This window comes from Heteronotia binoei, chromosome 11 (assembly GCF_032191835.1).
Source record: "Heteronotia binoei isolate CCM8104 ecotype False Entrance Well chromosome 11, APGP_CSIRO_Hbin_v1, whole genome shotgun sequence".
Taxonomy (NCBI): domain Eukaryota; kingdom Metazoa; phylum Chordata; class Lepidosauria; order Squamata; family Gekkonidae; genus Heteronotia; species Heteronotia binoei.
Window position 1 is genome coordinate 17,962,589 of NC_083233.1, and position 12,636 is coordinate 17,975,224.

Here is a 12,636-nt window from a genome sequence, read left to right on the forward strand (position 1 = left end):
AGGTCAGCGGTTCAGTTAAAGGCTAGCCGAAATAATGTTGTCTTGCAGGCCTTGTGGAACTGGGTAAGGTCTCGCAAGGCTCTAACCACTGGGCTTAAACTTTGTTTAAAGGTGCCTCTGGACTCAAATTTTGTCGTGCTGCTTCGGATCAAGTTGACACAGCACTTCACACACACACAGGGCTGGTGCTAGGGTTTTTGGTGCCCTAGGCGAGCTGCCCACTAGTGCCCCAACTTTCCCGGGTCTGTAACAGATCTGGGAATGCAAACTTGGCCAAGGAGCATCTGCGCTCCATGAAGCCCGCTTTCCATTGAGGAAGGCAGGCTCCAAGGAGCACACATGCTGTGCATGGTGAGAGGGGCACCGTATGGTGAGAGGGGCGCCCTAGGCAGCCACCTATTTGGCTACTCCCACGCACTGGCCATACACACACACACAGGGTTTCCTTGCTACCTACAGTTCTTTCTTCCATGAGAAATTCTTCATTCACAAGGAGAGCAGGTTGCGGTAAAACCACCCCCCAAAACTTGAGGGGCCCCAGCTCTGCTTGCTGGAATATCACAAACGTCTCCCTGAGCCTGGTTTGCCAGCTCCAGTTGGAAAATTCCTGGAGATGAGGAGGTGGAGCCAGGGGTAGCGAACTGATCTCTATTGTTCGGAGATCCTTTGAAATTCTGGAAGGGTCCGTGTTCTGCAATGAAAACACAGTCTGAGATAACGCCTGGTGCAAAATTTACTGAGATTCTAACCTTTTAATTGTTAATTGTTGATGTTGATAACAGCTTTTATATTAGTGTTTTTTGTTTTACTCTGCTTCTGAATGGCCTCTGGGCTGTTATAAAGACTGGGGATTTTTTTGCTCCTATCAAAATAACTATTGAAATAAATTTTAAAAAAATCAATGTTATTAGTCTTTAAAGTGCCCTTGAATCATGGTTTGTGGTTTAATTCAGCCAGTCTGTTGAGAGCCAGTTTGGTGTAGTGGTTAAGTGTGCGGACTCTTATCTGGGAGAACCGGGTTTGATTTCCCCACTCCTCCACTTGCACCTGCTGGAACAGTCTTGCATCAGCCATAGCTAGAACAGGAGTTGTCTTTGAAAGGGCAGCTGCTGTGGAGCCCTCTCAGCCCCACCCACCTCACAGGGTGTCTGTTGTGGGGGGAGAAGATATGGGAGATTGTAAGCCGCTCTGAGTCTCTGATTCAGAGAGAAGAGCGGAGTATAAATTTGCAGTCTTCTTCTTCTGTCCTGGGCTCACAAACAGGGAAACGGGATGAGCAGACCTAGAGCTGCCAGCCTCCATGTGGGGCATGTTTTGGAGAGTGGGCTCTGGGACACTGTGCAGACCTTAACATCTCCAGGAATTTCCATGAGTTGGCAACCCTTTGCTTTTGTCAAATTCACCAAGAATGGGATACAAAATGATCGCAGGGCTATAGAATTGTATTCTTTTAAGGGCACATAATTCCCCCAGAACAAATAAAGGGACTGTTTCAATTTCCAACCAAGGACCTCTGGGACTGCTTTTAAAAAGAATTCTTGTTTTATAAAAAAAACACCCAAGGATTCCTGTCCAGGAATCAGATCATCACTAAATGAAGTACTGCCATCTTGTGGTCAATAGCAGGAAATATGCAGCAAGGTTTTCAGGGGTATTATTAAAGCAGGAGTCAAGGTTGCACCTTTAAGACCAACCAATTTTTATTTAGAACGTAAGCTTTCGTGTGCTTTTAAGCACACTTCATCAGACGAGGAATCCAACACAGTGAGCTGTATTATTGCCACACTTAGGACTGGGTTGCAAGGGTGGGGGGGGGAGCAACTAAACATTGAGTACTGAACCCAAATTCAGGAGCAAGAAACAATTTATTCTGCAAATTCTTCAAACTAAGAACATTTGCGTATGTTAACCTAATTGCATAATTCCTTGTTATGGGAAAAGACACACATGCTCAGCCCCTTTATTAAAGGTGTTTTGGAGATTTTTTTTTTTTTTTTGCTAGATTCCGCAATGTTTTGAAGTCCATTTTCATAGCTCTGGGGACCAGAAAGGGGCTTCCTTCTGAAAGTGAAAGCTCAAGGCTGTTATAGTCTGTATGACCCAATAATGCAAAGATATAGCACTCGCAGGGCTCAAGACCATCCATACACATTCTCTGGGGGTAACCAGCCTCAGTTTTTTAAGAAGTCAGACCGTGGCTCAGCGGCAGAACATCTGTTTGCATGCAAAAGGACCCAGCTTCACTCCCTGGCCTCTCAGTCAATCAATTTATTTCTTACAGTCTCTGACCAGAACAGGTCATTATGCGCATTGCTCAGGCCTCTCCAGTTAAAGGATCCCAGGCAGCTGGTGCTGGGAAAACCTTGGAGAGCTGCTGCCGGTCAAAGTGGGCAACTCTGAGTTAGATGGACCAGGGGGTGCAATTGCGACAAGGCAGCTTCATGTGCTAGTAACCCAAGGTATTGATGCCTCCGTTGCAGACAGGGAAATGAGGTTTCATTTTGTCATCCCAAACGTGATACAGCCTCCATCACCTGCTGGGCCTGCGAGGGGCTGGCCCCAGACAATCTGGTGCCCTAGGCAAGGCTAACTTCTGGCTCTCCCCCCACCCAGGGGTTGTTTTGTAGAGGGGGGGGGGAAGGTGCAAGAGCTCAGTAGCATATCTCATTTGCATATGCCCCAGGATCTGCGTGCAGCAGGGAGAGAACGCCCCCCTGCATGCAGACCCTGGCTGCAGGTTCAGGAGCTGTGCTCCTGTGAGCTCCTGCTGAATTCAAGCCCTGCCTCCACCCCACATTGATAACATCACCGAGTTACATGGGGGGGCACCCAATTTGGCACCCCCAGAAGGCCAGCGCCCTAGGCAATTGCCTAGTTTGCCTAATAGCAGGGCCGGCGTATCACCTCCAGCCAGCTTTAAGCCAAATGTATGAGGATGCCAAAGGGTTTCGCTGAGACTTGCTGACTGTGGTCTGAGCCCAGGAGGTGTTGCTGGGTACAAACCAATCCCCTGTGGAGCCTCAATGCCTTCCGATTTGGTGTAGAGAGCCAGTTTGGTGTAGTGGTCAAGTGTGCAGACTCTTATCTGTGAGAACCGGGTTTGATTCCCCACTCCTCCACTTGCACCTGCTGGAATGGCCTTGGGTCAGCCATAGCTCTGGCAGAGGTTGTCCTTGAAAGGGCAGCTGCTGTGAGAGACCTCTCCAGCCCCACCCACCTCACAGGGTGTCTGTTGTGGGGGAGGAAGATAAAGGAGATTGTGAGCCGCTCTGAGACCCTGAAATTCAGAGTGGAGGGCAGGATATAAATCCAATATCATCCTCATCTTCTTCTTCTTTGGCTCAGGCTTCCTGGCTGAGAGGGGGTGGGGCTGAGCCGATTCCTGGCTGTTCCTGTCGAAAATAGCAACCAGTCTTCATTGCACACTTCCGGCTGTCCAGCTTTAATGGTCACCCTTTAAAATTTTTGGTAATGGGAATGGGAAAGAAATCCAGCTAACTGCAGAAAGCAAAAGTACTGAGTTGCTGGAAACGGAGCTCTTGAGTGTTTCGCTTTCCCACTCTTTTTGCGAGGGCAGGCCACGCTCTGCTACAACTGTTGTGTTTTCTAGTTGGGCTCGCATGTGTGTCCTCTCTCACCGCACTCGTCCGGTTTCCTAAGAAATTAGCTTTATCTCCAGGTTGCCTCATTCAGTGTTCTAACCACTTGATGATTGGGGGTGGGGAATAGAAATTGGTTTGCCAATATTTCCTCGGTTGCCAGGGTTATTCAAGGACACCTGCCAAGGGCTCCGGAAAGAGGAGGCATTTGTGTGCAGACCTTATCGTTATGCTCAGAAACGGGTTGCTTAAGCCACAAGCCAAGGAAGTATTTGAGGACAATCCAGCGAGCTGAATGAGTCATTTGCAGCCCAATCCTCTTCAGTTTTTACTCAAAAGAAAAGCCACCTCTCTTCCCAACATTAGAAGAAGAGAAGAAGAGATTGGATTTATACCTCACACTTCACTCAGAGTCTCAGATTCCTCCTTGCAATCTCCCCACAACAGACAGGTGGGGCTGAGAGAGCTCTTCAAGAACAGCTCTTGAGAGAACAGCTGGGGGAGAACTTGTGACTGGCCCAAGGTCACCCAGCTGGCTGCATGTGGAAAAGTGGGGGATCAAATCCTCTTCTCTAGATTAGAGTCTGCTGCTCTTAACCTCTATACCAGCGTTTCCCATTTGCAGGGTCGCAACCCAGTACCAGGCCACGCAAGCCTCAATACCGAGTCACCAGGGGCAGCCCAACAGCCCCCTCTCCCCTCTATTGATCTTTGGCGCTGCATGCCACGCCATGCTCCAACCCCTGCCCCCCATGCCACCGCCTGTAGCACTCAGAGAGCACTACAGACACTGCGCGCTTGCCAGAAGCCCTCAGGCGTCCCTCTCTGATGTCCTGAAACATCAGAGAGGGCAGGAGAAACTCCTGGCCAGCATGCAGTGTCTGTATAGGACGATCAGGGAGCGATCCTGAGACTGCACGCTGGCCAGAAACCCTCCCCCGTCCCTCTCTGATGTTCAGAAACATCAGAGAAGGACAGGGAAAGCTCCTGGCCGGCACACAGTGTCTGTATCGCTCCCTGATCGCCCTGTTCCCGGAAGACACTCAGGCAGCCCCGTAGCCAGGATTTGAAGAATTGGGGGGTCCTGATTTTTTTCAGGGGGCACATAGTGGCCCCAGCCTCCATGGCCTTCTGTCCTACCACCGCTGAGGAGGAAAAAGAAGAAGATAAGAAGATGAAGATATTGGATTTATATCCCGCCCTCCACTCCGAAGAGTCTCAGAGCGGCTCACAATCTCCTTTACCTTCCTCCCCCACAACAGACACCCTGTGAGGTGGGTGGGGCTGGAGAGGGCTCTCACAGCAGCTGCCCTTTCAAGGACAACCTCTGTCAGAGCTATGGCTGACCCAAGGCCATGCTAGCTGGTGCAAGTGGAGGAGTGGGGAATCAAACCCGGTTCTCCCAGATAAGAGTCCGCACACTTAACCACTACACCAAACTGGCTCTGGCTCTGAGCTGCCAGCTCATTGCCATACAGCCTCCCCCCTCCCCACAGCTGCCCCAAGGTGATCCCTTTTCACCCCTCTTCCAGCAGCGCCTGGTGGGGAGACAGCAAAGGTGGGGGAATCTTCCTCCCCCCCATTTAAACACCCCGCCGTGGTGTTTAAATGGGGGGGGGGGGAAGCACAGCAACTCTCTTTGCTGTCTGTCCGCCTGGTGGGGAGATAACAAAGGTGCGGGATCTTCCTCCCCCCCCCATTTAAACACCCCGCCGTGGTGTTTAAATGGGAGGGGGAGCACGGCAACCTCTTTGCTGTCTCTCCGCCTGGCAGGGAGACGGCAAAGGTGGGTCATCTTCCTCCCCTGGCAGGGAGAAAGCAAAGGTGGGTGATCTGCCTCCCCCCCCCCCCAATTTAGGAAAGGTCCCCTGTGCAAGCACCAGTCGTTTTCGACTCTGGGGTGATGCTGCTTTCACAAAGTTTTCATGGCAGACCTTTTACGGGGTGGTTTGCCATTGCCTTCCCCGGTCATTACACTTCTCCGCCCCCCCCCTCCCCAGCAAGCTGGGTACATATTTTACCGACCTCGGAAGGTTGGAAGGCTGAGTCAACAATTGCTGGCGCAATGATAGCATTTGGAGTGGGCTCTCGCAGGGAAGCGGATGTGCACTTGCGACGAGTCGGCTACAATGGAGCGTTCAGACATAGAAAGTACACGCGGGAGTCATCAGAAGCATTCTTATTCTGGATTTAATGTACTATCAAAAAAGTCCGCGTCTCAGTCGTGGCAGTTCGGGACATGAACGAGCCAACGACCATTGCCAGATGCTGATGTTTGGACAACCGCATAAAATCCGACATGCATCTGGCTTTCATCCATGCCCATCTCGTCAGTTTATGTGTGTCTGACCTCGGCCTATGTTATGTCCAATATTTTGCATCCATTTTATCATATTTTCTTTAACAATTTAATCTTGCATTTTAATTTCTAACAGAAAACTGTAAATTTTCGTAATCAATTTCTCTTTAGATCCCAAAATTATAGCATCAAATTCATTCAACTTTTTATCAAAACCAAATTCTTTGTCACTTTTATATCTGGATTTAATTTGCATTTTGGTCCACCAATCTAATTGTTCATTTCCTTCCATCTTTAAATTCCTTTGTCATCTAATAAGGACTCATAAGTATATATTTCTTCCCATTGAAATAAGTTGGGGTGTACTGAAGCTTCCACAGGTGATAACCATTTCGGTGTATATTTGTAAATTTGTGCTTTCATTCTGGCCCAAATTCTATAAATAGATTTTCTAATTTCATGTCTGAGGAATGGACTATTTTTTTGAAGGGGTTTGCTACCAAATGTAAGAATGCCAACCCTTAGAAAGATCTGCTCCCTTTAAAATCAGTAATCTTTTATTCTCTAGCAGCATCCAGTCTTTTGCCCACAACAAGTCACAAGCTTTGTAGTATATTTGCCAGTCCGGCAGTGCAAATCCACCTCTTTGTTTACTCTCCTGTAAGGTCTTCAACTTTAATTCTCGGCCTTTTGTTTTGCCATATAAAATTAGAGACCATCTTATTCAAACGTTGGAAAAAAGACGTTGGTAAGATAATCGGTATCATCTGAAACAGGAACAACATTCTAGGTGGGACATTCATCTTAATTGTCGCAATTCTGCCTAACGATGAGAGTTGCAAATCTTGCCATTTCTCTAGGTCCGTTTTTATTTCTTTCAGAATCTTATCGGAATTATCATTTCTTTAACGTTCCCAATTCAGCTGTTAGATACATTTGAAATAATTTCGACATCATTTCCCCAGCGTTTGCTGTCATCTTTCAAAGCGGGGATGTCATCTTTCAAAGCCAAGGCGGGGGGGGGGGGGATGGTCACTGGAAGGAGGAAACCGTTGCCCGCCTGAAAAGCTCCGTTCTGAGTCATGAACCGTTAAAAGCAGCGCCTGCCCCTTGCGAGCAGCCTGTGCACGCGGGGTTTGCTCCAGAAGCAAGCTGGAGAAGAGAGACCACAAAGGCTGCCCAGCTGACAAAGCAGAAAGGCGGATGAGTCGCGGATGCTGCTGCTGGCTCTTTATCACGGCTCCTCAACAGCCGCACTCTGACATCTTGTCAGCAAACTGATGCAAAAGGGCCTGGACTGGAATCCCCGAAATCCTGAGGCTGCAGTTTGCCCCAGAGAGCCATGATCCAGAGGGCCATCTGGAGAAGGGGAATGCCAGAGACTCGGTTTTCGGAAAACAATGTTTTGACAATTGATTCCCTCATTGCAGATTTCACAGGTTGGGTCTGGAGTCCCAGCCTTGTAGACGGGGCTGGTGCATCCCCATAGGCCAGGTAGGTCAGAGCTGGAGAGCCAGTTTGGTGTAGTGGTTAAGTGCGTAGACTCTTATCTGGGAGAACCGGGTTTGATTCCCCACTCCTCCACTTGCACCTGCTGGAATGGCCTTGGGTCAGCCACAGCTCTGGCAGAGGTTGTCCTTGAAAGGGCAGCTGCTGTGAGAGCCCTCTCCAGCCCCACCCACCTCACAGGGTGTTTGTTGTGGGTGAGGAAGATACAGGAGATTGTTAGCCGCTCTGAGACTCTTCGGAGTAGAGGGCGGGATATAAATCCAATATCTTCGTCTTCTGGATTAATCATTAGGCCAAGCAGGCACTGACCTATGGACCCCCATGCCTTTAGGGGCCCCAGGCTGACTCCCCCCCCCTCAGTTTGCACGCACAGCCAGCAACTGAGCTGCTCTTCGCCCAACTTGCTTGGTGAGGCTGCTGCTGGCGTCATTGCCAGGTTTGCCTCTCTCTGCCTCTCCCCTGCAGCTTAGTCGAAGCTTTTGAGAAGGTGCCTGCAGGCTGCAGTGGCGGCCACGGGTGGTAGGGTGGGTGCTCAGACTCTGAGGAATTTGCGAGGGGCCCCCCAAGATTTCAACTGCCTAGGGGGCTACTGACAGAGTAGTTGTAGAAGCATCCTGCTGGGCCACTCTGGTCAGACCAGTCTCAGTTGCAGTTCTAATGAAGACACTCACAAAGACAGCCGGTTCAACAAATTGTATTAGGGTCAGGCAGATATCAAAGTCAAGAAGCGGTCCAAGAGTCATATACTTACAATCAATGAAGCCAGTCAGAGGTACAGATACACAGTCCAATAGAATATTCAATACACTGGAGAGCCAGTTTGGTGTAGTGGTTAAGTGTGCGGACTCTTATCTGGGAGAACCGGGTTTGATTCCCCACTCCTCCACTTGCAGCTGCTGGAATGGCCTTGGGTCAGCCATAGTTCTGGCAGAGGTTGTCCTTGAAAGGGGCAGCTGCTGTGAGAGCCCTCTCCAACCCCACCCACCTCACATGGTGTCTGTTGTGGGGGAGGAAGGTAAAGGAGATTGTGAGCCGCTCTGAGACTCTTCGGAGTGGAGGGCGGGATATAAATCCAATATCTTCTTCTTCTTCTTCTACACAGTCCACAGTCCCCAATTCCAATATCCATCCAACAGTAGGCCACGCTATATCCGTCCTTACCTATCCCACACTGAACAGATAGCAGGCTACTGCATTTCAAGTCGCCTTAGCCAATCCCATTCCAAATTGGTTAAAGGCTTACACCTGATGACACTTTAACACCTGTACTCAAGGATGACACAATCCTTTGGCGGTTCCAATTCATCTTAAAGAGATAGGACACTGACAGCTACTACAGGATTTAATCTGGTGCTGAGGTAGGTGGCTGCCTAGGGTGCCACCTGGTCACAGGGAGAGCCACCGGGCACCCCTCCCTGTGTGCGCCCCGCCATCCCTGGTGCCCCTTCCCCACTGCACTGGTCCTTGCCCCCCGCCTCTCTGCTGCCCTCCTCCACCTCACTGCATACCAGGAGTGCTGTAGGTGGGTGGTAGCAGAAATGAAGGGGTGGCGTGGCGACAGGTGTGCTCAGAGCCTACCCTCCCTTGCCGTAGAAGGCTTTTGTGGCAAAGGAGAGCAGGCTCTGAGTGCCTCAGAGTGCATGTGCCGCCCTACCAACCCTGCTCAGCCTTTCCGGGTCTGTGCATGGGGGCAGGGGGGGGGGGTGCACCACAGATCGAGGGTGCCAAAAACCCTGTTGCCGGCCCTGCTTATAGAACAGGGTTCTCTTTGATTCCTGCCTGAGCAATGCCTGATTCGAATTGAGACCACAGTTCATTTGGGAGTCTCCCACCCCCAGACCATTTCCCTGACCTCAAATGGTTCCAGGGAAACTTACTGGGGAACTGTGTTCCCTCTAAGCTGAGTTAGCATGAGCTAGCTCATAGATTTTTAGCCTCCAGCTCACACATTTGTGTCTTAGGTCAGGAAGGATGACCCCCCCATTGCACACTCATTTATGAAGTAGCTCACAACCGGGCCTTGCATTCAGCAGGAGCTCACAGGAGCACAGCTCCTGAACCTTTCTGAGGGTTCCCCCTCTTCCTTTCCACCTACCTACCTTGTCCACTGAATAGCAGGTGCAGCTGCATAACAATCCCTGGATGAGCTCCACCGCCTATTTTTCTACAAAATGACCCCTGCTCCCAACTATCATGCCAGTAGCTCACAAAGTAGAATTTTTACTCAAGACTCTGCAGCTTAGAGGGAAGATTGCTGGGGGAACCTGCGTATATTACAGGTTGGGGACACCTGGGTCACTCCAGTGGTTCAAAAGGCATCCCTGGGATAATTTCAGATCTCAGGTCCTGGGAAAGGCAGAAGCTCCTTCTCCTTGAATGCTGCAGATAGAAACCAGAAGTGAGAACTGTGGGAACATGCAACTCCTGACCGATTTAGGACAGGAACTGCAGACCCAGCCTGCGTATTCTGTAATGTGTGAATCCCTCCAAGTCTAGACGATTGCCCTTCACATGCCAGATGTGCGTCTGGGGGCTATTTTTATCTCCTTGTCCGTCCAAAGATCAGCTCCCCTGGAGCAAATGGATGCTTTGGAAGACAGCCTCTATGGCATTGTGCCCCAGTGAGGTCCCTGTCCTCCCCAGGCTCTACCCCCAAATCTCTAGGAGTTTCCCAACTGGCATCTGGCAACCCCACCCTCCATTCCCTGCCTGTTGTCTGGGGAGGGAACCTGGAGATCCTAGTGACAAATATCTTTCTTCTTCCCTCCATTTTACCCTCAGAACAACCCAGTGAGGAAGATCAAGTTAAAGCTGCCTTGCATCACTCACTCCAAAGCTTGCTCCCTCCATCCCTCTCTTCCTTCTTCCCTCTCCTCCCTCCCTTCCTCTTTCCCTCCCTTCCTCCTTTCCTCCCCTCCCTCCCTTCTTCCCTCCCCTCCCTCCCTCCCTTCCGCTCTCCCTTCCTTCTTCTCTCCCTCCTTCCTCTCTCTCTCCCTCCCTCCCTCTCTCCCTCCCTTCTGCTCTCCCTTCCTTCCCCCTCCCTTCCTCTCTCCCTTCCTTCTTCCCTCCTTCCTCTCCCTCCCTTCCTCTCTCCCTTCCTTCCTTTTCCCCTCCCCTCCCTCCCTTCCTCTCTCCCTCCTTCCCTTCCTTCTTCCCTCCCCTCCCTCTCCCTCCCTCCTTCCCTTCCTCTCTCCCTTCCTCTCTCTCTCCCTTCCTTCCTCCCTCTCCTCCCTCTCTCTCTCCCTCCCTTCCTCTCTCCCTCCTCCCCTTCCTTCTTCCCTCCCCTCCCTCCCTCCCTTTCTCTCTTCCTTCCTCCGTCCCTTCCTTCCTCCCCTCCCTCCCTTCCTTCCTTCCTCTCTCTCTCTCTCCCTCCCTTCCTCCCTCCCCTCCCTCTCTCCCTTCCTTCCTCCCACCCCTCCTTCCCTCCCTCCCTCCCTCCCTCATCTTTCTCCCCCCTGCATATATATATTTCAACATATATATATAGGGATGAAATGTTATTTAGGATCTTTTTGAGACAACCTTCCAACAAGAAGCGCAGACAAGTGTATGTGTAGGGTTGCCAGGTCTGTGTGGGAAAACACCTGGAGACTTTGGGGGTGGATCCAGGAAAGGGTGGGGGTTTGGGGGGGGGCAGGGGCCTCAGCAAGGTACAACACTATAGAGACCACCCTTCAAAGCAGCCATTGTTTCCCAGGGGAGATTAATTGTATAAGCAGGAAATCTCCAGGCAACGCATCCTATGTGTGTGGTTCAGCCTGCCTCCATTTTATTCTCACCACTGCCTTGTGAAGCAGGCCAGTTCAGTGACAGGGTTCCCCAGTGAGCATCACGGCAGAGTGGAAATGAGAACCTGGGATTTCCAGGTCTTAGTCTAACAGTTTAACCACTACTCCACAGTACACGTTCAATTGTCCTGGCTGATGACACATCAAGAGCAATGTGGAGACTGAGAAGGGAGTCTCTCTTCTTGTAGCAGTTGTGGCTGAGGCTCACTTCCCCTTGCAGGCTGAGGGAGGCCACCAGAAACCCGTTCTCTGCCAATGTGATACCTGCTGTCATGGCCAGCTCTTCCTCCCAGACAGAAATCAGTTTCCCCGGAGAAAACGGCTGCTTTGGGGGGTGGGCTGTGTGGCATTGCACCCTGCTGAGGTCTGCAAAGCCTGCCCTCTCCAAGTTCCAGTCCAAAATCTCCAGGTATTTCCCCACCTAGAGTGGGCAACCTGACCCAGCAAACATCAACTGGGACCTTTTAGCCCCAACACATTTTCTGGGCTTTGCGATAATTGTTTTTAAAATTATATTGGCTAATTGGGAATGTGCAGGCCTTGAACAGTGTCCAAAGTCTGTTTTAATTTGATTTTTAAAAAGCAGCTACTGGGAGGGGGGTGTCTGTGATAACAGATTGGCAGGCCTTCTTTTGTAGCAGGACCTCCTGCGCATATTAGCCCACAAACACCCTGATGTAGCCAATCCTCCAAGAGTTTACAGTAGGCCCTGTAAGAAGAGCCCTGTAAGCTCTTGGAGGATTGGCTACATCAGGGAGGTGTGGCCTAATATGCAAATGAGTTCCTGCTACAAAAAGAACCCTGCAGATTGGGACCATGAGAAAAGGGGAAATCCTGTGAAGGGAAAAAAAGATCCTGTGAAGGGGAAAAAAGTGCCCCTCCTTTACCTGCCTTCCCCCCACCTCGTAAGACTTCAAGCAACTAGGGGAGGATTTTCCGATAGATGGGAGGAGGGAGCTAAAACCTCTGTTCCCAGCTGCCATTTCCCTGATCCCAAGTTAGAGAGCCAGTTTGGTGTAGTGGTTAAGTGTGCGGACTCTTATCTGGGAGAACCAGGTTTGATTCCCCACTCCTCCACTTGCACCTGCTGGAATGGCCTTCGGTCAGCCATAGCTCTGGCAGAGGTTGTCCTTGAAAGGGCAGCTGCTGTGAGAGTCCTCCCAGCCCCACCCACCTCACAGGGTGTCTGTTGTGGGGGGAGAAGATAGAGGAGATTGTAAGCCGCTCTGAATCCCTGATTCAGAGAGAAGGGTAGGGTATAAATCTGCAGTCGTCTTCTTCTTCTTCCCAAATGACAAAAAAGGCTTTGGGACAAGATTGCTAGCTCCAAGTTGGGAAATACCTGGAGATTTTTTTGGGTACAACTTGAGGGAGCTGGGGAGGGAAAGGACTTCAACAGGATATAATGTCACTAAGTCCACCTTTCAAAGCAGCTGTTCTT